The sequence below is a fragment of the Talpa occidentalis genome, unplaced genomic scaffold (assembly GCF_014898055.3).
Source record: "Talpa occidentalis isolate TD23 unplaced genomic scaffold, MPIMG_talOcc4v2.1 talOcc4.2, whole genome shotgun sequence".
Taxonomy (NCBI): domain Eukaryota; kingdom Metazoa; phylum Chordata; class Mammalia; order Eulipotyphla; family Talpidae; genus Talpa; species Talpa occidentalis.
Window position 1 is genome coordinate 32,418,147 of NW_023602073.1, and position 21,396 is coordinate 32,439,542.

A 21,396-nucleotide genomic window follows, 5' to 3' on the forward strand; every position below is an offset into this window, starting at 1 on the left:
GCCACTCTCTCTAGAGCTGTGCCCACCAGCTCCCACTTGCACACTCAGGTTGCCAGGGCAGGAAACCACCACTGCTGCTGCCAGTCCTTTCAGACTCCTGCTCCCACTGGCCTCTGGCTGTGCCCCCTGGGGCAGCTCCACCAACAAAGCCCGCATTTTCCCAGCACTCAGGGGGCAGGAAAGAGCTGGGTAAGCCACAGGGGTCTGGAGTCAGTGTCACACACTATACTATTAAATACAAACATACACACATTCACACATATCTATTAATGCCTTTAGTAAATTTTACTTGAATAATTTCTGTTGTAAATTTGTATCAAATGAGTGAGAAATCCATCCAGGGATAGTGTCAAGCCCTTCATATCTCTACTTCACAGTCTGAAATGTTGGGTGGCCTCCTGACCCCTTTCTCACACCCCAGATGTTACATTAGGAAATGCTGTAAAGTCTGTCTCTAAAAATATGCAGCTCCAATGACTTCCTATTATTTTCCTGATCACACCCCAAAAAGCTACCAAATTTTCCATCCTAGAATCTGTGCTAGTTTCCGACATTTATCTTCCACCTCTCACCTTCACCTCTTGATTCTACACAGCAGCCAGACTGAGGCTTCTGAAGAGAAGTTGCACCATGTCACTCTGTCCAAAAAGGTCCATTGATAACACATCTTACTCAGAGAAAAGATTATGAAATCCAAACCAAACTTCAGTGACAAGCCTAAATATTTGTCAATTATTTCCTTTTATAGAAAAGGATAGGTTTTTCACTTTGAAACATAGCAAAAGGGCAGTTTAGTTAAAAATCCAGCAGCCAAAAATACTACTTGGCCATCAGGTTTCCCTTTCTAAATTCACTTATATTCACATAATTCTATGCTTATTACATAATGCTTTTAAAAATAAAAACCATCAAAATCTTTAGTTAAATAATACCACATCTGGACTGAATCATGGTAGTATGGATATTTTTTATAAATTCCAGTTTATTTATTCATTGGTAAAATGTAATATTTGACAATATTACCAGAGAAGAAGCTTCCTGTGTGTAGGGCGATGACAGTGTCATCACACCTGCTATGAAGTGGGTCATTTGCACAGTCACTACTAGATTATGGCAGAACTGCTCTCATACTAAGGCTTCCCCGTGAACAAAGTATGACAAGCGGTCATTTCCAGACCAGTATGGAACACGGAGCTCACTCCTGACACCAGGCACCACCTGAATCCTGTATTTATGTTTCCATGTTAGGGTGTTGAGACTTGGTGCTATTAAGCACAAGGAGTTTTTCTTAATGAATGTGGTAGGTTGAAACAAAAGGTCCCCTCAATCATTTACTTTCCCTCCACCTTTTAAAAAATTATTATTTTTTTAAAAGATTTTATTTATTTATTTATTTACACAAGCACTGGGCATAGTCAGAAGCATGGGAGGGTAAGAGAATTCACCAGATCCAGAGCCGGGAGCAGAGCAGGCAGAAGGACTGAAGCACACTGCTGAGGGGAGCAGCAGGCGTCAGGAGAGGTCTGCGCGCCATGTGGGGCCCTCCTCTGGTGGCCGGAGAGCAGCCAGGGATAGAACCAGCACTGCAGAGGCTGTAGGCAGCTTCGCAATTCAGTGCTCAACCGCTGCGCCACTGGGGAGGCCCTCTTATTATTATTTTTAAATATTTATTTTATTTATACAAGAACCGGGGAACAGGCCAGATGCGTGAGAGGGTGAGAGGATTCACCAAAGACAGAGCGGGGAACAGAACAGGCAGACTGACAAAATACACAGCTGAGGGGAGCAGCGGGCGAGACAGGAGAGGTCTGCCATGCCATGTGGGTTGCTCCAAGGCCGATGGGGATCTAACCCGCACTGCAGAGGCTGTGGACAGCTTCACAGTGCTGTGTGCTCAACCGCCTGTGCCACCAGGGAGACCCTTAAAAATTATTATTTTTTTAATTTTATTTTTTATATTCCCCATACAATTACAACCCCCTTATTTTGACCCCAAGCCCTCCTTTCCCTGCCCCCCACCCGCCATAGAGTGTCTCTGGTTCATAGCTGTTTGTCGATTTTGATATTTTCTTTCTTATAGTTATTCTTTTTCCTGGTCCCTTATTTAAGTTTTCTCGATTCCTGCTATGAGTGAGAACATCCGGTATTTTTGTTTTTCTTTCTGGCTTATTTCGCTGAGCATGATCCCTTCCAGCTCCATCCATGTTGCTGCAAATTGCATGTGTTTATCTTTTTTGAGTGCTGAGTAATATTCCATGGTGTATATGTACCACATCTTCTTGATCCAGTCATCTATTTTTGGGCATTTGGGTTGTTTCCAAAGCTTAGCTATTATAAATAGTGCTGCTATAAACATAGGGGTGCAGGTGCTCTTTGGAATTGATGTTTCTGTGTCCTTTGGGTAAATACCTAGGAGTGGAATTGCTGGATCATATGGAAGCTCTATGTTTAGCAGGTCCAGAAATCTCCACACAGCTCTCTATAGTGGTTGGACCAGTTTGCACTCCCACCAACAGTGCAAAAGAGTTCCTTTTTCTGCACAACCTCGCCAACATTTGTTGTTGCTAGTTTTTTTAATATGTGCCATTCTCACTGGTGTAAGATGGTACCTCATTGTAGTTTTGATTTGCAGTTCCCTGATTACAAGTGATGTTGAAGATTTTTTCATATGCCTGTTGGCCATTTGCATTTCCTCTTCAGAGAGGTTTCTTTTTAGCTCTTCTGACCATCTTTTGACTGGATCATTTTCTTTGTTTTTGTTGAGTCTCATCAGCTCTTTGTAGATTTTTGTGATGAGTCCTTTATCATTAGTGTTGTGTGCAAAAACGTTCTCCCAGTCGGTGGGGTTTCTCTTTGTTTTTGTTATTGTCTCTTTTGCTGTGCAGAAGCTCTTTAATTTGATGTAGTCCCAGCTGTTGATCTTTGCCTTCACTATCACTGCTTTGGGTGATGTGTCTGTAAAGATGTCTTTGATGTGCATATCACGTAGTGTTTCGCCTATATTTCCTTCTATGTATTTTATGGTCTCAGGTCTTATGTCTAGTTCTTTAATCCATTTTGAGTTGATTTTGTATATGGTGTGAGGTAGTGGTCAAGCTTCATTTTTTTGCATGTAGCGACCCAGTTTTCCCAGCACCATTTATTGAACAAATTTTCTTTGCTCCAATGCATATTCTTTGCTCCTTTGTCAAAGATTAGTAGACCACAAATCTGTGGATTTACTTCTGTATTTTCTATTCGATTCCATTGGTCTGTGTGTCTGTTCTTGTTCCAATACCATGCAGTTTTGATGATTATGGCTTTGTAGTATAGTTTGAAGTCTGGGAGTGTGATGCCTCCATTCCTTTCTTTTTTTTTTTTTTTTTCAGGAGAGCTTTGGCTATTTGGGGTTTTTGATGATTCCATATGAATTTCATCAACAATTGTTCTATTTCTTTGAAGAATGACATTGAAATTTTTATTGGAATACCATTGAATCTGTGTATTGCTTTTGGTAGGATGGCCATTTTAATAATGTTTATTCTTCCAATCCATGAGCAGGGGATGTGTTTCCATTTCTTTGTGTCTTCTTCTGTTTCTTTTAACAGTATTTTATAGTTTTCTTTGTATAGGTTCTTTGCCTCTTTTGTTAGATTTATTCCCAAGTATTTGATTTTTTTTGTTTCAATAATAAAAGGGATGGTTTTTTTGATTTCTTCTTGTTCAGATTTATTGTGTGTGTATAGGAAGGCTACTGACTTTGCGTGTTGATTTTGTATCCTGCCACTTTACTGAGCTAATTGATTAGTTGAATTAGTTTTTCTGTCAATTTTTGGGGTTCTCTATGTATATTATCATATCATCTGCAAATAGTGACAGTTTGACTTCTTCTTTTCCTATTTGTATTTCTTGCATGTCTTTCTCTTGTCTTATTGCTCTGGCTAGGACTTCCAGTATTATATTGAAAAGCAGTGGTGAGAGTGGACATCCTTGTCTTGTTCCAGATCTTAATGGAAATGCTTTCAGCTTTTCACCATTGAGAATGATACTGGCTGTTGGCTTGTCATATATGGCTTTATGATGTTGAGGTATGTTCCTTGCATCCCGAGAATTTCAGACCCTTAAAAATTATTGATGAGACAATATAAGTTATAGATTCACTGTCCGGAAAGACACAGTCACCTCTTATGTCACCCCTGGTATTTATGCAAGAGGTTGGTTTCTCTTGGTCTATCAGCATGACCAAGATTAGGAAGATACAAGGAAATAGATTTTTTTCCCCACAGAATGAACCAAAATAGTATCTCAAGGTGGACAAAGGGAGAGTTCAGTTTAGCTGGAGAGGAGTGTCACAGCTCAGGATGCTGGGCTGGATGTTTTGTACTTTTGTACTGGGGCCAGGAAGTATTTACAGACACAATAGGTGCTTTTTTTTTTTTTTTAGAGCCTGAGCCAATTGGGCTAGTTTTCAAAAATGCAGCTCAAGGGCATGTCCCATGGAATTGAGATAGAGCATTTTATGATTTCTGCAGCAATAAAAGAAAAGTACCCGTAAGAACGGTGCAGAGACGAAGCAGGGGCATCCCCGTAGCTAAGTCGGAGGCCCTCCAGTCAGACCAGGACCATGCACCGTGGCCTCTTGATTGGCTATGTCAAGACTCAAGTCTAAGTAACTTACTAAGTAAGAGAAGCAACAGGTGCAACCAGAGAAGACTGCACCTGAAAATTGGTTTCAACTTTAGCATGCAGGAGAGAGGTGCACCCTTTTGCAAGACAAAGAGGAAGTTCCCATCCACAACAGGAAGGTGGTGTCCAACACCAACCCCTATCTACAGGAGGCGTCCCTCCTCTTAAACTCTAGCCGTGGGTGATGAACAGTCTCCTTGCTCACAGGGGTCTATTGGGCTTAATCACTCCCTTGCCAGCGTGACTGGAACACAATATATGGACCTATCTGTCTCACACCGAACACAATGGGAGGGGTCCTGGACTTTGTGGGACTCTACTGGTGACCCCGACCCTGTCTTTCTACAAAGGGCACCCATTCCCAGTGTCTAGCGAGCTTATAGTAGCCACTTTCCTTGTCTGAGCATCACCGGGGAGGGGATGAGATGCCCTGTGAGCAGCCCTGGCTGCAGGCTGGGGTGGGGGAGTGAAGGAGAGGAGAGGAGGCCTTGGAGCTGCCCTGCGTCTGAGGCACCATCTTCTCTCCCCACAGCCTCTCTCTGCAGCCACTTGACCACACCCTGGAGACTGTAAAGCAGATGCTTTTCCTTTCCACTCCCTGTTGCTGGAGACCAGCCCCAGCTAGAAATTGTGTCAGGGGTCTCAGAGAGGAGAGGACGGCATCGGCCAAGTTTCTCTTGCAGGGCTGAAGGGAAGTGGAGCGAGGTAGAAGTGAGGAAGACACAAACACTTTAGTTCGTACAAGTATCTCCTACTGAGGGTCTCAGTGGGACTCCCCAATGCCCAGACCTTGTCAAGAGACAGTATGGGAGGTGCAGCCTGCTGCACCCTGTGCCACACTTCAAGTGTTCAACAGTTAGAGGCACCATATTGATCAGTGCATATGTAGAACATTTCTTTCTTCCTGAACATTCTATTGGACAGCACAGCTCTTCATGCTTTGGGAGCATCAAGTCAGATGCATTAAACACATATAAAATCAAGGGGCCAATATTATCTCTCTTAAAGATGAGGTGAGGTCCCTGGATGGAAATACATATTAAGCAGGTGAAAAACAAAATAAAAAAAGATTATCAGTGGGTCTGGTGCCTCCAGACACTAACTGTCCCAGTTCCAAAAAGAAGCACCTGTCTCTCCACCTCCCTTCTCAGACTGAGCACTTTCTCATCATCTCTGAGAAATGAGTGCTCTTCCAGGGAGTCCAGGGGCAAAGCTCTAAGAAAAACTTAGGAAACTGGAAATCCAAACCAAGGAGATGGCAGAGACTCTCCCTGGTTCACTGAGAAAAGCATTTCCAAAGTAGGTCTGTGGAGCTGTTGAGGTCACCCAGAACCTTTCACGGGATCCAGGAGGTCAAAACTATTTTTATAACATCTCTTAGACACCATTCACCTTTCACTATTTTGACATTTGCTAAGGTAAAACTTAGTAAAAATGGAAATTATAGTACCAACAGCAATAGTAGTTATTGTTCACCACCACTTTCTTGCAGGAAAAAAAATCCAGACCAGTGTCACTTCAAAATGTCCTGGTTAAATCACAAAAGCGTATTTTCTATTTATCATCCTGAAATCCACATTATTTATTTATTTTTTTAAATAATAAATTTTATTTTTATATTCCCCATACCATTGCAGCCCCCGATTCTGACCCCAATCCCTCCCCTCCCGCACCCACCCCCCTAAAAGTGTCTCTGGTTCATAGTTTTTTGTTGATGAAATCCACATTTTTTAAAGGTCTGAAATGATGACAAGGAAGTGCACATAAGGCATGTCTGCTACAGTCCAAAGGGCCGTGTCCCAGAGGGAAAAATGTATGAAGTGAATTTGCCTCTTCTTTTAGGCAATATCATTTTTAATTGAAGGAAGGAATGGCTAAAACCACGGTTACTTAGACTAGTTGAATTGGCAGACACTTTCCTGAACATGAAGGTGAGTCTGTCCCTTTTAAAAATCAACTGATGCCACTTGTTGCCTTGATAAAATGTAAACTCCCAGAGAAAATCAGAATTATGGAAAATTGTGTCCTATCACTATAAACTTGACAACTTACAGTATGGACTAATTTTTCTTTTGGGATCTGTGGTAAAAAATAAAACATGTGATTTTTGATAACTTGACCCCAGTGTTATTAACACTATATAGCTGTATCACACGCAGTGAAACAATAGGTAACTTTTTTTTAAAAAATCATACAATTGTAAAAGATCCATTAATATACAAGAGAAGCCTATGGAGTTAATATAACAGAATAGGAAATATTCAATGACATGGTTTCAGGTTTCACTTTGCAAATAACCTTTGAGAAAATATTGCTTATATAGTTATGATTTTGTATGAAAGTTGTAACAAAGTTGAATATTCATAATCTGAAAAGGTTATTAAAATACGCTAATATTAAAAAGGTTATTAAAATATTAAAATTCCTACATATTTCCATGAGATTGTATATTTTTCATAGATTTCAAACAAAACATTAAATGTAGAAGAAACTATGAAAATAAAAGATCTTCTAATGAGGCAAAAATGACACAACAATATAAAATGTAAAATTTCCCCTCTTTTAATTATCCTTATATTGACAGAAAGTTATTTTCTTAAAAATGCTTTGTTAGGGTCTCCTGGTGGTGCAAGGGGTTAAGACTCAACCTATGAAGCTACCTGCAGCCACTGCAGCATGAGTTCAATCCCTGGCCAGGAAGTTACTCACATGGTGCAGCAGACCTCTGCAGTCTAGCCCCCTGCTCCCCTCAGCAGTGTGTTTCAGTACATCTGCCTGATGTGCTCCCCACTCTGTCTCTGGTGAATTATCTCACCCCAAGCATCTCTGTCCTGCACCGCAGCTCTTGTATGCATAAATAAATCTTTTTTAAAAAATGCTTTGTTAGCATACATTGGTTATTAATATTCTAAAGTAAAGAAGTAATACCATCTTAAAAAGCCTTTATTCTAGTAAAGTAAATATTTAAAGCTATAACCCACGTAAAAATTATGCATGGGATCCGTAATAATTTGTGAGACTGTAGAGACATCCTGAAAGAAAAATGTTTTGAGAATCGCTGACCCAGTTTCTGGGCCAGGACTCTGGGAGACCGTGTGACAAAGGTTTTGGTGCAGGAGAGGAGGGGTGTCGGGGTGTGGCTTTCAAAGTCTCAGTACCCCAGGCGCTGTCTGTGGCGGGAAGGTGACTGTCGGGGCTTCCTCACCTCCCCAGTTTCACCTGTCACAGCCTGGGCGGGTCCTCCCTCCTGGATACTGGTGACTCACCCCAGGGCTCACTCCCCATTGCCTGGAGGTCTCCGGAGCAGCCAATCAGCAGCCCCGCGGCTCCCGTTCCAAAGCCCTCGCCCGCCCGCCGGGACTCCGTCTCCCCAGCCCGGGTGGAGGCGCGTCCTGGGGGATGGGGGGCGCAGCCCTCCTGCTCCTGCTCGCGGTGGCCGCGGCCCCGGGGGAGACCCGGGAGGGTGAGTGCGGGTCGGGAGGGGACAGGGCGCTCCCAGAGGCGGGAGCGAGGGCGCGAGCGGGCGTGGGAAAGGCGCGACCTCGCCGCCGCCCTAGTTGTCCCCCCACCTCGGCCCCACCCGTCCTGGCCCCTTTCCGTCCCCCCGAGACCCCAGCCTCCTCTGGCCCCCAGAGTCCCGGCCATTTTCGTCCCGCAGCCGCTTTTCACTCTCGCTCGTCTTTCACCCACTTTCTGTCTCGTGGGCGCCCCCTGGGACTCGAGCCCCCGAAGGGGAGAAGAATAGCCCGGGTCTCCCCTCCCGCCCCCAGGCCCCCACTCCATGAGGACTTTCGACACCACAATGTCCCGGCCCGGCCTCGGGGAGCCCCGCTTCATCGCGGTGGGCTACGTGGACGACACGCAGTTCGCGCGGTTCGACAGCGACTCCCGGGTCAGAGCGCCCAGCCGCGGGCGCCCTGGGCGGAGCAGCTGGGGCAGGAGGTGTGGGACGAGGAGACGCGGATCCTAAGGGACCAAGCACTGTGGTCCCGAGCGCAGCTGGACTCCCTGCGCGGCCTCTACAACCAGAGCGAGACCGGTGAGCTGGCGCGGGGCCGGGCCGGGTCAGCACCCCCATCCCCACGGACGGGGGTCGCTCAGGGTCTCCCCCTCCAGGCTTCTCTGCAACCTGCCCGGGAACAGCCACAGGACTTTCACCCCGTTTCATTCTGTTTAGTTTATTCCCGGCGGGGGGCGGGAGGTCGGGGTGACCGCGGGGTGATCACGGGGTGACAGGGGCCTGGGACAGGCTCTCACACCCTCCAGGGGATGTTTGGCTGCGAAGTGGGGCCCGACGGGCGCCTCCTCCGCGGGTACAGTCAGTTCGCCTACGACGGCGCCGATTACCTGGCCCTGAACCGGGACCTGCGCTCCTGGACCGCGGTGGACACGGCCGCTCAAATCTCCCGGCGCCAGTGGGAGGAGGAAGGTCGGGCAGAGAGATTCAGAAACTATGCGGAGGGCAAGTGCTTGAGGTTGCTGGGCACATTCCTGGAGTACGGGAAGGAGACTCTGCAGCGCACGGGTAAGAGGGGCCTGGAGGCCTCCCGGTCCCCCCCTGCCTGGAGTCACTGCGGGAAATGAGTCCTCTCTCTAGTCCCGAGAGGGGGACTCCCCTGGGTTTCATGTTCTGCACGAGAGAGACTCCCAGAGACTCCGGCTTCTCCTGAAGGACAGTGAAGGGATCCCGTCTCTCCTGAGAAAGACAGACAGTCCCTGACATCACAGGTCACCGGGTCCTTTTGACCAGGGGCCTGTTTGAGAACCACGAGTTTCTCTCTCAGTCTTGTTTCTGGTCTGAGAACATTTTCAGTTATGTGATTCCTGCTTTTCTGTGTCATTCACCTTCCCCCCAGGTCAGGAATAAAAAGTCTGTGTTCCACTCCCGCTGCTTCATCCTACCCTGGGCTTTCATCCTCATTCTAGAACTTTCTAGGGAATAGGAGAAGCTCATAGATTCCCCCAGATTAGCCTGTTTTTTACATTTTATGCTTCTTCCTGCCACACCAGTTGTCTTGTCCATTGGGAGGATGGTCTCATGAGGATTCTTCAGTGTCCGTGGAGGAAACACAAAGTTAGTTTTCTGATTTACCACCTCAGATCCCCCAAAGACACGCATGACCCACCACCCCACCTCTGAGGATGAGGTCACCCTGAGGTGCTGGGCCCTGGACTTCTACCCAGCGGACATCACCCTGACCTGGCAGCGAGATGGGGAGAACCTGACCCAGGAGATGGAGCTGGTGGAGACCAGGCCTGGGGGAGATGGAACCTTCCAGAAGTGGGCAGCTGTGGAGGTGCCTTCTGGAGAGGAGCAGAGATACACGTGCCATGTGCAGCATAAGGGGCTGCTGGAGCCCCAAGTCCTGAGATGGGGTGAGGAGGAGGATGTGGGCACAGAGGCTGTTCTCAGGGCCATTAGGAGCACTTCTGGAGACCTTCGGAGTGTCAGGATAAGGTCTGGGTCTCAGGGTATGATCTTCCCTTCCCTTCCAGGGCCCCCTCCTCAGTCCTCCATCACCACCATGAGCATCATTGCTGGCCTGGTTCTCCTTGGAGCTGTGCTCACTGGAGCTGCAGTGGCTGCAGCTGTGATGTGGAGGAAGAAGTGCTCAGGTAGGGAAGGGAGTGGGGGATCTTGTCCACTGGGGGCTTTCATGTCCCAGGGAGAACTTGTCCTGCCTGGTTAATGGGAAGTACCATCCACACACATGTGTGTTGCCCAGAGGGCATTTGGTCCAGTCCCCCCTCACCTCCTTTCTTCATTTTTCTGAGTCCTGACCTGGGTCTTTACTCACAGTTCTAGAAACTCCCCTCTTCTGTAGGATTAAAATATTCCTTTAGGTCTTCTGACCTGACTGCTCCCTGGACTCACATGATGTTTCTTCCCACAGAAGGACAAGGAGGAAGCTACACTCAGACTGAGGTAATTGTGGATCAGTGGTTTAATCACTGAGCCCCTGGGACCAGTATAAATGGACTCCGTGGGGGAGTCACCCTCATTTGTCCTTCCTTTGGTCTCATCTCTGACCAGTTTCTGTTTTGTTCCCAACCAGGCAGCAGCAGTGCCCAGGGCTCTGACGTGTCTCTCAGCCCCTAAGCATGTTTTACAGTGAATCTGATGAGGCTCCTGTTGTGCACACCGTGGACAGCACCTGTATTGTGCAGAATTTGCATTTTCAGTCTCTCCTAGGTGTGAAGGTATCACTGTTCTTAACTGTGATATTGAGCATTTGTTCATATTTTTACTTTTCTATCACTACAGTTGCTGTTTGTATGGAAGTTTTGTACATTTTTACAGCTGAAGTACTGTTCATTTATTACATTATTTTTATCCTTATTAAAATTGGGTTCTTTCTTTCTGATCATTGAGCTTTAGGCATTATTTGTAGTTTAAATCCTTTATCAGATTTGTGATTTGCAAATGTTTCCCCCCTACTCTGTGACCTGAACTCCTTTACTGATGGGAAAACAAACACTACTGCCCAGACAGGAGCATGGAGATATATATCTGACTGGGGTGTTGGGGGTGGAAGGGAATGATTTATGCGTATCCTTGAGTGTTATTTAAATGTCCTTGTATGAGCATGAAATATGCCTTGTAAAGTAAATTACACTTCATTCCTCAATTTGTAAAACTCTTCACACATCACGTCATAAGACCAGACTGGCACGTGGGCTACAGGTGAGGGACCCGCATGTCATAGTCGCACAGTCATGGCTTCTCTCAGGGGTCACTCTGGTACTGTCCACTCTGTGGGTGTTAGACAGATGTATAATGACCTGTGTCCATCATGAGAATATCATGCAGAGTATTTTCACTGCCCCTAATGTCTTCTGTGCTCCAAGGAAGCAAAAGCAAAAAGAAACCAATGGAATCACATCAGACTAAAAAGCTTCTACATAGTGAGGGAAGCTATCGTTAAAATGAAAAGACAGTATCAAATTGGACAATATCAAATTTGCACATCATCAATCCAACAAGGAGTTAATATCCAAAATCTACAAAGTACTCCAATACAAGAGAACAACTCAAAACAGGGGCAGAGGAGCTAAATAGGTACTTTTCTAAAGAAGACACACATGTGGCCAATAGGTACATGGATAAATGTTTGTCATGTGCTGTCAGGAAAATGCCAATTAAAACCACAGTAAGTTACCACCTTAGACCTGTGACAATGACCCGTTGAAGGGTATGAAGGAAAAGGAATTCTGGTACATGATGGGTGGGAATGGAGACTGGTCCTGTTAGCAGGCAGAAGAAGAGGTTCCCAGGACCCCCAAACCTGCACACTCTACATGGGATCTGCCATCAGCTGCATAAAGACAAAACATACTCTAAAGCATAAGACCTTCAATAGAAAAGAACTTTAATACAATTACTATAAAATAGAGAATCAGTGTGCAATAGAGAAAGAGAAGAGAAAGAATATAGTTAGAATAGTTCCCAAGTGAAGCACCCAAAGTTACCCATCCCCTCATGGGTAAATGCCCAGCCAAACAGGCTTGGCCCAAAGTAGACCCACTGGGACCCGAAGGCCTGCCACAAGGCTAAGGCACCTACTGGTAGAGACCCATGGGAAAGGGGCAGGAGGGGCCAGGTGAGTCTGGAAGGAAAAGAACAAAATCAAAATCCACATCAAGATAACAGCTGCCATTGTCAGCCTCCCCATGAATCTCTCATCCATGTTTTTGTCTCTTTCACATGTTTCTTTCCATGTCCCCAATTCCCCGGCACAAGTCCAAGTGAGAAGCAAGTGTGGTTTCTTCACAAGTCTCTCTGCTCCATGCACCTCCTCCAGTCTCCTCTCCCCATCTTGCTCCACGTCTTCCTCCTCTTCCTTAGCTTCTCATCCCTGCTCATCTCCACCTTTCCTTGGGTGGGCAAGTAACCTGGAACCTCTCTTTTCTATGGATAGCACATTGGTGCTGCCCCTATGGAAAAAAAAGAAGGTTCCTCAAAATAGACCTGTCCCATGGTCAAGCATCCCATTCCTTGGTATTTATCCAAAGAAAGTAAAAACACTAATTGTGAGGAATATGCACCTCCTACAGTCACTGTAGCACTGTCACCATAACCAAGCAATGGAGACAACCTAAGTGCCCAATGGCAGATGAGGGGATAAAGAATACAAGCTATATACACAGTGGAATACTACTCAGCCATGAAAAAGAAAAATACTGACTTTGCAACAAGGATAGATATGGATGGGATTATTCTAAGTGAAATAAGTTTGAAGGAGAAAGTTAAATACTGGATGATTTGATCATATTTGGAATATAAAGAAACAAAGCAGGGACAGATGAAACTAAACCAAAACAGACTCTATATATATGACTGCAGAATTGAAGTTATGGGCTGGGAGTAAGAGTATGAACAAAGTAGGACGAGGGCTCAATGGACTGTGATGAAGACTGTGGTGCCCTTAGGGTGGGTGTGATGTGGTAAGAAACATTTGAAGAGGTGTGACCCTTGCCTCTGAACACATGCAGTGTGTAAACCAATGCTAGCCTTAATTGAATAATACAAAGAGGGAAAAAGAAAAGAAAAAAGTAAATTATCTCCTCCATCAGTCACTGACCTCAGGACTTTGCCTTCACCTCCTCACTGTCATTTAGGCTGAGGAGCTGGTTTCCCACAAGGGCAGAGGCAGGAGGTGCAGGGACTCCTGGGGCTGCTCAGATACTGCTGAGTAGAGACACTGCAGAGAGGGTGGCTCTGAGGGGACCAGAGACAGAGGATCAGAGTAACCTCAGTGCTGAGTGAGGATCTGGTTCCCAAGGAGAGGAGAGTGTGTGTGTGTGTGTGTGTGTGTGTGTGTGTGTGTGTGTGACACAGGAATGACAGTATATACAACATAAGATGATGGAAAGTCAATTAACGTCAAGCCCCAGAATAATTCAAATCGCACACAGAGTAAAGAGTGTCAGAACAACACCTCAATAAATACAGTTCCATGGAGAAGCAGCTTCTGAGCAGGACTGAAAAAGCATTGGCCCTAAAGAAGAGGAGGAGGTTTAGAAACATCTCATGGTTGGCTTGAAGTGTAAGGAGCTGGGTAGTAACCCTTCCCCCACCCTCACCCCTGCTAGGATGTGGTGGCACATCCTGACAGCTGACAGCTTCACCCCTGACAGCTCCCTCCCCCAAAACCCAACGTTCATCTCCTTTGGCATCACCTGTATATGTACATATATGTATGCACGTAATCCCAGCTTCTTCTTAATTTCCCACCTCTTTGGAGGCATGTAGGAGGTTCCCATAGCTTGGCTACTGTAAAAAGTGCTGCAGTGGTGACGGGAGTGCAGGTCCCTTCACAGGAGAGTATTTATCCTCTGTGAGGAGATCCTCAGTGTAGAATTGCTGGGTCCAATGGCAGAACCACATTCACTCTTTTAAGAAACCTCCGTACTGTTTCCATAAGGGCTGGCTCAGTCTATATCCAAACACAATGCAGGACTGCCCCCTTTTTTCCACATCCTTGCCAGCACTTGAGTTTCTGGTCTTTTGGATATGGGCCATTCTCACAGGTGTGAAGGTTTAAACCAGGAGATCATAAAGCCAGAAAATGTGGGCAAAAAGAAATCCTGTAACACTCAGGCCAACACAAGGCTGTATCACACTGTGAAAAAAAATAATGATGAAGAAATTCAGGTGAACGACCTGAGTGTTAACATTATCAATGGTCCACTGCATTCTCAAGATGTCCTCCTGAAAGCATCCCCATCTCCTAGTCCCAGCCTCTCTGTCTCAACCCCCACCCCACTGCAGTCCTCCAGGGTCTCACCTTTAGGGACTGAGATACACTTCGGAGCACTGGGACTGTGGCTGCCTGGGGGAGAACACAACAAAACTTGGTCAGAGATGACACCGGGGAGGAACTAATGAAAGTGACTCCCCCATGGGTTCCATCTACACTGTCCCCAGGGGCTCAGGGACCAAACCCATGTTCCACACCTACCTGCAGCCTGAGTGTAGCTTCCTCCTTGTCCTCCTGTGGGAAGAAACATCATGTGAGACCAGGGAGCAGTCAGGTGAGAAGCCTAAAGGAATCTTTTAGTCCTGCAGAACAGGGAAGTTTCCAGAACTGTGAGTAAAGACCCAGCTCAGGACTCAGAAAAATGAAGAAAGGAGGTGAGGGGGGACTGTACCAAATGCCCTCTGGGCAACACACGTGTGTGTGGATGGTACTTCCCATTAACCAGGCAGGGCACGTTCTCCCTGGGACATGAAAGCTCCTAGTGGACAAGATCCCCCACTCCCTTCCCTACCCCCTCACACATGAAGCCACCTTTTGTCCAATGAGCACCTCCAAAGAAAGCCGAGCCGGAAATGAGGACCACGGCAAGGATGGAGAACTGAGGAGGTGGCACTGGAAGGTAAGGGAAGGTCAGACCCTGAACCTGAGGCCTCAGTCTGACCCCTCTGAGGGTCTCCAGAAGGGCTTCTGATGCCCCTGAGTTAGCCATGTGCCCACATCCCCCTCCTTACACCATCTCAGTACTCGGGGTGCTATCAGCCCCTCATGCTGCACATGGCACGTGTATCTCTGCTCCTCTCCAGAAGGCACCACCACAGCCGCCCACTTCTGGAAGGTTCCATCTCCCCCAGGCCTGGTCTCCACCAGCTCCATGACCTGGGTCAGGTCCTCCCCATCTCGCCTAGGCCAGGGTTATGTCCACAGGGTAGAAGTCCAGAGCCCAGCACCTCAGGGTGACCTCATGCTCAGAAATGGGGTGATGGGTCACATGTGCCCTTTGGGGGCCTGAGTTGGAAGAATCGGAAATTTCATAACATGTGTTTCCTCCATGGACACTGAAGCAGCCTCGTGTGACCATCCTCCAGTGGACAGAACAGTGTGCTTGGAGGGAGGAAGCACAAACCCCAGAAACCAGCCTGGTCTGGGAGTCCGGGATAGCAGGTGAGAGCCCAGGGTGGGATGCAGGTCTCTGAGCATTTTGCTGCTGACTTGGGTGGAGGGTGATGACACAGACAGGCAGGAGTGAGATCTCCAAAAATGCTCTCTGACCAAAAAACAACATCTTGAGAGAGAAACTCATTGTTCCTACGATGGCTGCTGGTCAAAAGGATCCCGTGAAGGGTGATTTCAGGATGGTCTCCCCTCTTTCTCAGGAGAAATTCGATTCCTTAACTGTCCTACAGAAAAATTAGGAGCCTCCTGGCCAGTCTCCATCCCAGAGCTGGAAAACGTGGCCGACAGCTCCCTCTCTGGCCAGAAGGGGGCGCTTCCTCACCATGATTCCATTCCCTGCGGGGTGCGCGCCTCAGGGAGATCAAAGGCCCCGCAGCCCCTCTTAGGCCCGCCCTTCAGTCACCCCGTGGTCTCCGCCCGCACCCGATCTCCCGCCCTGAATAATCCTGAACTTAAATAAAACCTAAAGGGTGAAAGTCCCGCGGGCTCCTCCCTGGTCAAGGGGCCTGGCAGGGGCCACGGCCTCGGGGTCACGGGGCCCCGAGACTCGGGGCGGGGAGTGGGGCGGGAGCGGTGACCCGCCCCGGCCCGCGCTGCTCCCCGGCCCGGCTCTGGCTGCGGCGGCCGCGCGGGGCCTCCAGGAGCGCTTGGAGCCTCCGCGCCGAGTGTCTGCGGAGCCGCGTCTCCTCGCCCGACCCTCCCGCCCCGCCCGCCCGCCCAGGGGCCCGCGGCTCCGCGCTCTGGCCCGGGGAGTCGCTGTCGAACCCCGAACTGCGTGTCGTCCACGTAGCCCCCGCGATGCACCGGGGCTCCCCGAGGCCGGGCGGGACAACACCATTTCTAACACCCTCAGAGAGGGGAGCCTGGGGCGGGGAGGGGTGAAAGCCGGGCGGACCCTCCTCCCGGGGCAGGTCCTGAGTCCCGGGGAGATGGGGCAGGGGAGAAAGTGTCCAGGAGGGAGGGAGCTCCAGAGACTGAACATGGGCAGCGGGTCCAGAAGGGGAAAGACTCAGGGGACAAAGGAGGAGGCAGGGTGGGGGGGCAGAAAGGGACCAGGACTGAGGGGGACACGGGGGTGACAGAGGCCCTAAGGCAGCAGCTTCCTCTGCAGAAGCCTTTTCCCTCCACCCTGCACTCACCAGCCCAGGTGTCTGTCTGGGCCAGAGCCCTGGAGAGAAGCAGCAGGAGGAGGGTTGGGGGCCCCATGACCAGCACTGCTGGGGTCTGGGGAGCTTCTGACTCCAGGCTGGTGGGTGGAGACTTACCTGGGCAGGCAGTGATGCTGACTGGTTCTCTGGGAACCTCCAGGCACTGGGGACTGAGAACTGGGGAGGAGTCACAAGTGTCCAGGGCCCAGCACAGGTGGTAGAGAAAGAAGGGAGGCTAAGGGGGCAGTGGGGTATCCCCAACAGTAACCTTCCTGCCCTAGACACAGCCCTGGGGCCTAGAACTATGAGAACCAGACTAGGGACCTGGGGCTTTGCTCTGGCCCCTCCTCTCCTCACCCAAAGCTTTGTCACCCTGTCTCCCTGATTCCAGGCCCAAGGACTGGGTCAGTGATTCTCAGTTATTTTCCTTTCCAGATCCGTGTCCGGTCTTACAAATTTGGGAGGACTCCAAGTATAATCTTGTTTAGGAGGTATCGCTACCCATATTTACCACACTGGGAATAAAGCTGTGTTTAATCATGTAGCTATTTCATTTAGAATAATAGTAATAATCCAATGCATGGTAATAGAAGTGTTCTTAAGAAAAATAACTTATATCTTAAAATAATCATGGCAATAAGAAGAGTGGATATTTTACATTTTTTTTTTATTTTTGCAATTGTCTTTCTTGTCTGTCTCATTAGAAGACAGTAGGATTTTCATGTTTCCTTCTGCATTTATTTTTTTTTAAGATTTTTTTTTATGCATACAAGAGCTGGGGTACAGTGCAGAGATGCAGGGTGTGAGAGGATTCACCAGAGACAGAGTGGGGAACAGAACAGGCGGACTGACTGAAATACACTGCCAAGGGGAGCAGCAGGCAAGTCAGGAGAGGTCTGCTGAGCCATGATGGTTGCTTTCTGGCTGGCCTGGAATCGAACTCTGTGCTGCAGAAGCTGCGGACTGCTTCACAGAGCAGTGCTTAACCCCCTGTGTCACCAGGGAGGCCCTCCTGTATTTAGTTTGTGATTCTGGTTGACGTCTATGAAAAATGTATACAGCTTCACACAAATATGTTGTAGTAGTATTTTCACATAATTATGAATTTTCCACTTTGATACTAAATTAAAACTATACAGGCGGTATTTTCTGGAAGGTTATTTGCAAAGTGAAATCTGAAACAATATCATTGAATATTTCTTATTCTGTTATATTTCCATAGTTCTCTCTTGCATATTGATGGGGTCTTGTGCTAATGTGTGATTTTTTTTTAAAGAAATATATTGTTCCACTAAGTTATAAAGCTCCTCAGTGTTCATTACACTGGAATCAAATTATTTTAAAAAATTCATTTTATTTTTCACCACAAATCCCAAAAGTAAAGGTAGTGCTGGAAATTGTCAAGTTAATGATGGGACACAATTTTCCATAATTCTGTTTTTTTCTGAGCACTTACGTGTTGTCAAGGCAAAGTTACCATCAGTTGGGCCTCCCTGGTGGCGCAGTGGTTGACCGCTGGGTTGCAAAGCTGCCTGCAGCCTCTGCAGAGCCCTTTGGATCACTGGCGGTTCTATCTCCAGCTGCCGGGGCGAGGGTCCCACATGGCGGGTCCCACATGGTGTGCAGACCTCTCCTGCAGCCCCCTGCTCCCCTCAGCAGTGTACTTCGTTAGTCTGCCTGTTCTGATCTCTGCTCTGGCTCTGGTGAATTCTCTCACCCTCCTGCACTTCTGACTGTACCCAGTGCTTCTATAAACAAACAAACAAATAAATAAACAAATAAATAAATCTTTAAAAAAAAGTTACTGTCAATTATCAATTGTCAGTTGATTTTTTTAAAGGAGCACACATTCATTTTCAGGACGATGTCTGCTAATTAACCAAATCAAATAGCCACAGTTTTTGTCATTCCTTCCTTCATGTGAAGATGGTATTGCCTACAAAAAAAGAGAAACAGTCTAACTCATCTCATGCAAATATTATCCATGGTACATGGTAGTTGGGACACAATAGAAGTGCTCTGTGTGTACTTGTGTGTCATCATGTCAGGAACTGTAAAATGTGGATTTGAGGTTAATAAAATAATGAAAATAATTTTCAATGCCTCAGCCAAGACACATTGAAATGAAACTGGCTTGGAATTTTGTTTCTGAGGTAAGAAGTGGTGAAGAATAATTACTGCTATAGTTAGTAATATAAGCTCCATTTTTACGAAGTTTTACCTCAGCAAATGTCAAAATAGTGAAAAGGCCAATGGTGTCTAAGTGACGTTTTGAAAATAGTTTTACCTCAAGGTTCCTGTGACAGGTTCTGGGTGACTTCAAGGATTCCACAACCACACTTTGAGAAATGCTTTTCTCAGTGAACCAGGGAGCATCTCCTAAATGTTTTCTGCCTTTGCCTCCTCTTCACTTCCCAGCATCCCTCTCCTTGGCTGGCTCCTGCATCCCAAAGCTGCACCCCTTGCAGATGCAATGGAGAGCAGATAGAAGACTCTGGAGATGTGGAGCTTGCACTGTCATGAGAGATGGACACTGAGTAAAGGTGACAAAGACACGTGAAAACCCAACCTGAGCCCCATGCTGGGAGGAAGGAGCATGTTTACTGTGAAAGCAGAGAAGCAGGAGCCCTAACAGGTTCCCTTCTATTATTTTAAATAATATCAAAAGATGTACAAAATATATTAAAAACAGGACCTCCCTGGTGGTATAAGGGTTAAGTATCGGTGTTATCACTGGGTAGGACTGAGTTTGACACCCTGCCAGGGAGCAACCCACATGGCGCAGCAGACCTCTCCTGTCTCACCCACAACTCCCCTCAGCAGTGGATTTCAGTGGATTGGTCTGTTCTGCTCCGTACTCTGTCTCTGGTGAATCCTCTCACCCTCTGCACCTCTGGCCCGCACCTCAGTTCTTGTATGCATAAATGAAGAAAATCTTATAAAAACAAAATAATAACCTGCAGCATCAAGTACAAGATCCATCTCAGACCCAGCAAACAGCAGAGGCTGGGGACCCAGTGGTGGAGTAGCTGCAACAAGACAATATGAGGGACTCAGTCAGTGGGAGTAAGGCTTTGTCTTCAAATGAGTTTGATGCCAAATTAGAGAGGGTCCGTCCACCACCCAGCACTGCTGGGCCATGAAGTCTGGGCTGGTCTGCGGCCCCAGTCAGCAGTCAGGCACTGCCTGGGAGACTCAAGGGATAGCTTTTAAGTTTGGCTTAATCTAGCCCTTTGTTTAATTTCTCTATATCTATACCTAAGTGACACATTTGTCTTTCTCCTTTAAGCTTATTTCAATTAGCTCCGTCTATGCTGCCCCAGATGGCATGAGTTTATGTTTCTTCATAAATAATATTCTATCATCTATGTTCCACCTCTCCCACAGCTTGGCTATTATAAACAGTGCTGCAGTTATCACTGGAGTGCTGCTTTCCTTCGAAGTAGTGTAAAATCCTCTGCGGGTGTCCTGCCGCCCTAAAAGAAGTCAGAGTCTCTAAGAGCACCTGCTTACTCTACAAGGGGGGTCCAGGAGGTTAGAAGTGCTGCAAACAGAACTTCTTCCCCAAATTAACTCCTGTTCCCTGAGGACATGCTGACTTGTGCGCATGATCCCTAATTAGAAAAACTTGTTCCAGCAGTAACTTACTAATGTGTATAAGCATGAACACAATTGCACGCTATTTCCTTATCCCTTTGTTCATATCTTTAATAAGAGCTTGGGCCAGGAGAGTGAGAGGCAGAGCTTCTCTAGAGGGCTCTCCCCAGCCTACCCTGCTGCTAATTCATTTAGACTTCGAGTCCAGTTCAAAGCTGAGAACTTCTCATGGGCCGTCTGAGGAGGGTAGATACCTTGGAATGGGACTGCTGGGTCCTATGGCAGATGGTCAGTTAATTTTCTAAGAAACCTGGACACTGTTTTCCATGAGGGATGAACCAGTCTATATTCCCCAAATCAGTGCAGGACCGTCCCTTGTCTCCATGTCCTGCCAGCTCTTTTTGTGACTGGTCTTTTTGATATGGGCCATTCTCACAGGTGTGAAGTGGTTTCTCATTGTGTTTTAAATCAGGGGATCTTGAATGGATCAAGAAGATGGGGTATACTTACTCCAATGAGAATGCCCACGTTAAAAATGAAAAAAACAGAGACAACAAATGCTGGAGAGGATGTGGAGAAAAAGGAACTCTCCTGCATGGCTGGTGGGAATGCACACTGGTCCAACCATTATTCAGAGCTGTGTGGAGGACTCTCAAATTACTAAAAATAGATCTACCTAATGATCCAGCAATTCCATTCCTAGGAATCTACCCAAAGGACACAGAAACAGTAATTCAAAAGGAAAACTTCACTGTTAAGTTTATTTCAGCAATATTTACAGTAGCCAAGCTATGGAAACAAACTAATGCCCCCAAATCAACAAATGAGTCAAAAGGTTTTGGTATATTTAGACAATAGAATATCACTAAGTGATGAAAAAAAGACAAACTCATCCGATTTGCAGCAATGTGGAAGGAGCTGGAAGGAATTATGCTCAGTGAAATAAGTCAGAAGGAAAAAGAAAAATAACAGGTGGCTTCACATATAGGAGGAATATAGGGGAAACAAATAAGACATAGGGGGAAAATAACAACAGTACAAAGCACAACAAA

The 21,396-nt window shown here is 46.9% G+C and overlaps 1 long non-coding RNA gene and 1 pseudogene across 1 annotated transcript; one reads left to right on the forward strand and one right to left on the reverse strand.

The window, feature by feature from the left end:
* Positions 1 to 8,026: 8,026 nt before the first annotated feature.
* LOC119251988 (patr class I histocompatibility antigen, A-126 alpha chain-like) lies at positions 8,027 to 11,236 on the forward strand (annotated as a pseudogene).
* A 2,589-nt stretch (positions 11,237 to 13,825) lies between these two features.
* Positions 13,826 to 14,707, reverse strand: LOC129146399 (uncharacterized). Its single transcript, XR_008553070.1, has 3 exons — positions 14,628 to 14,707; positions 14,454 to 14,498; positions 13,826 to 14,288 (listed from the first exon to the last, which is right to left on the reverse strand). It is a non-coding gene; the product is annotated as an uncharacterized LOC129146399 (long non-coding RNA).
* Positions 14,708 to 21,396: the final 6,689 nt, after the last annotated feature.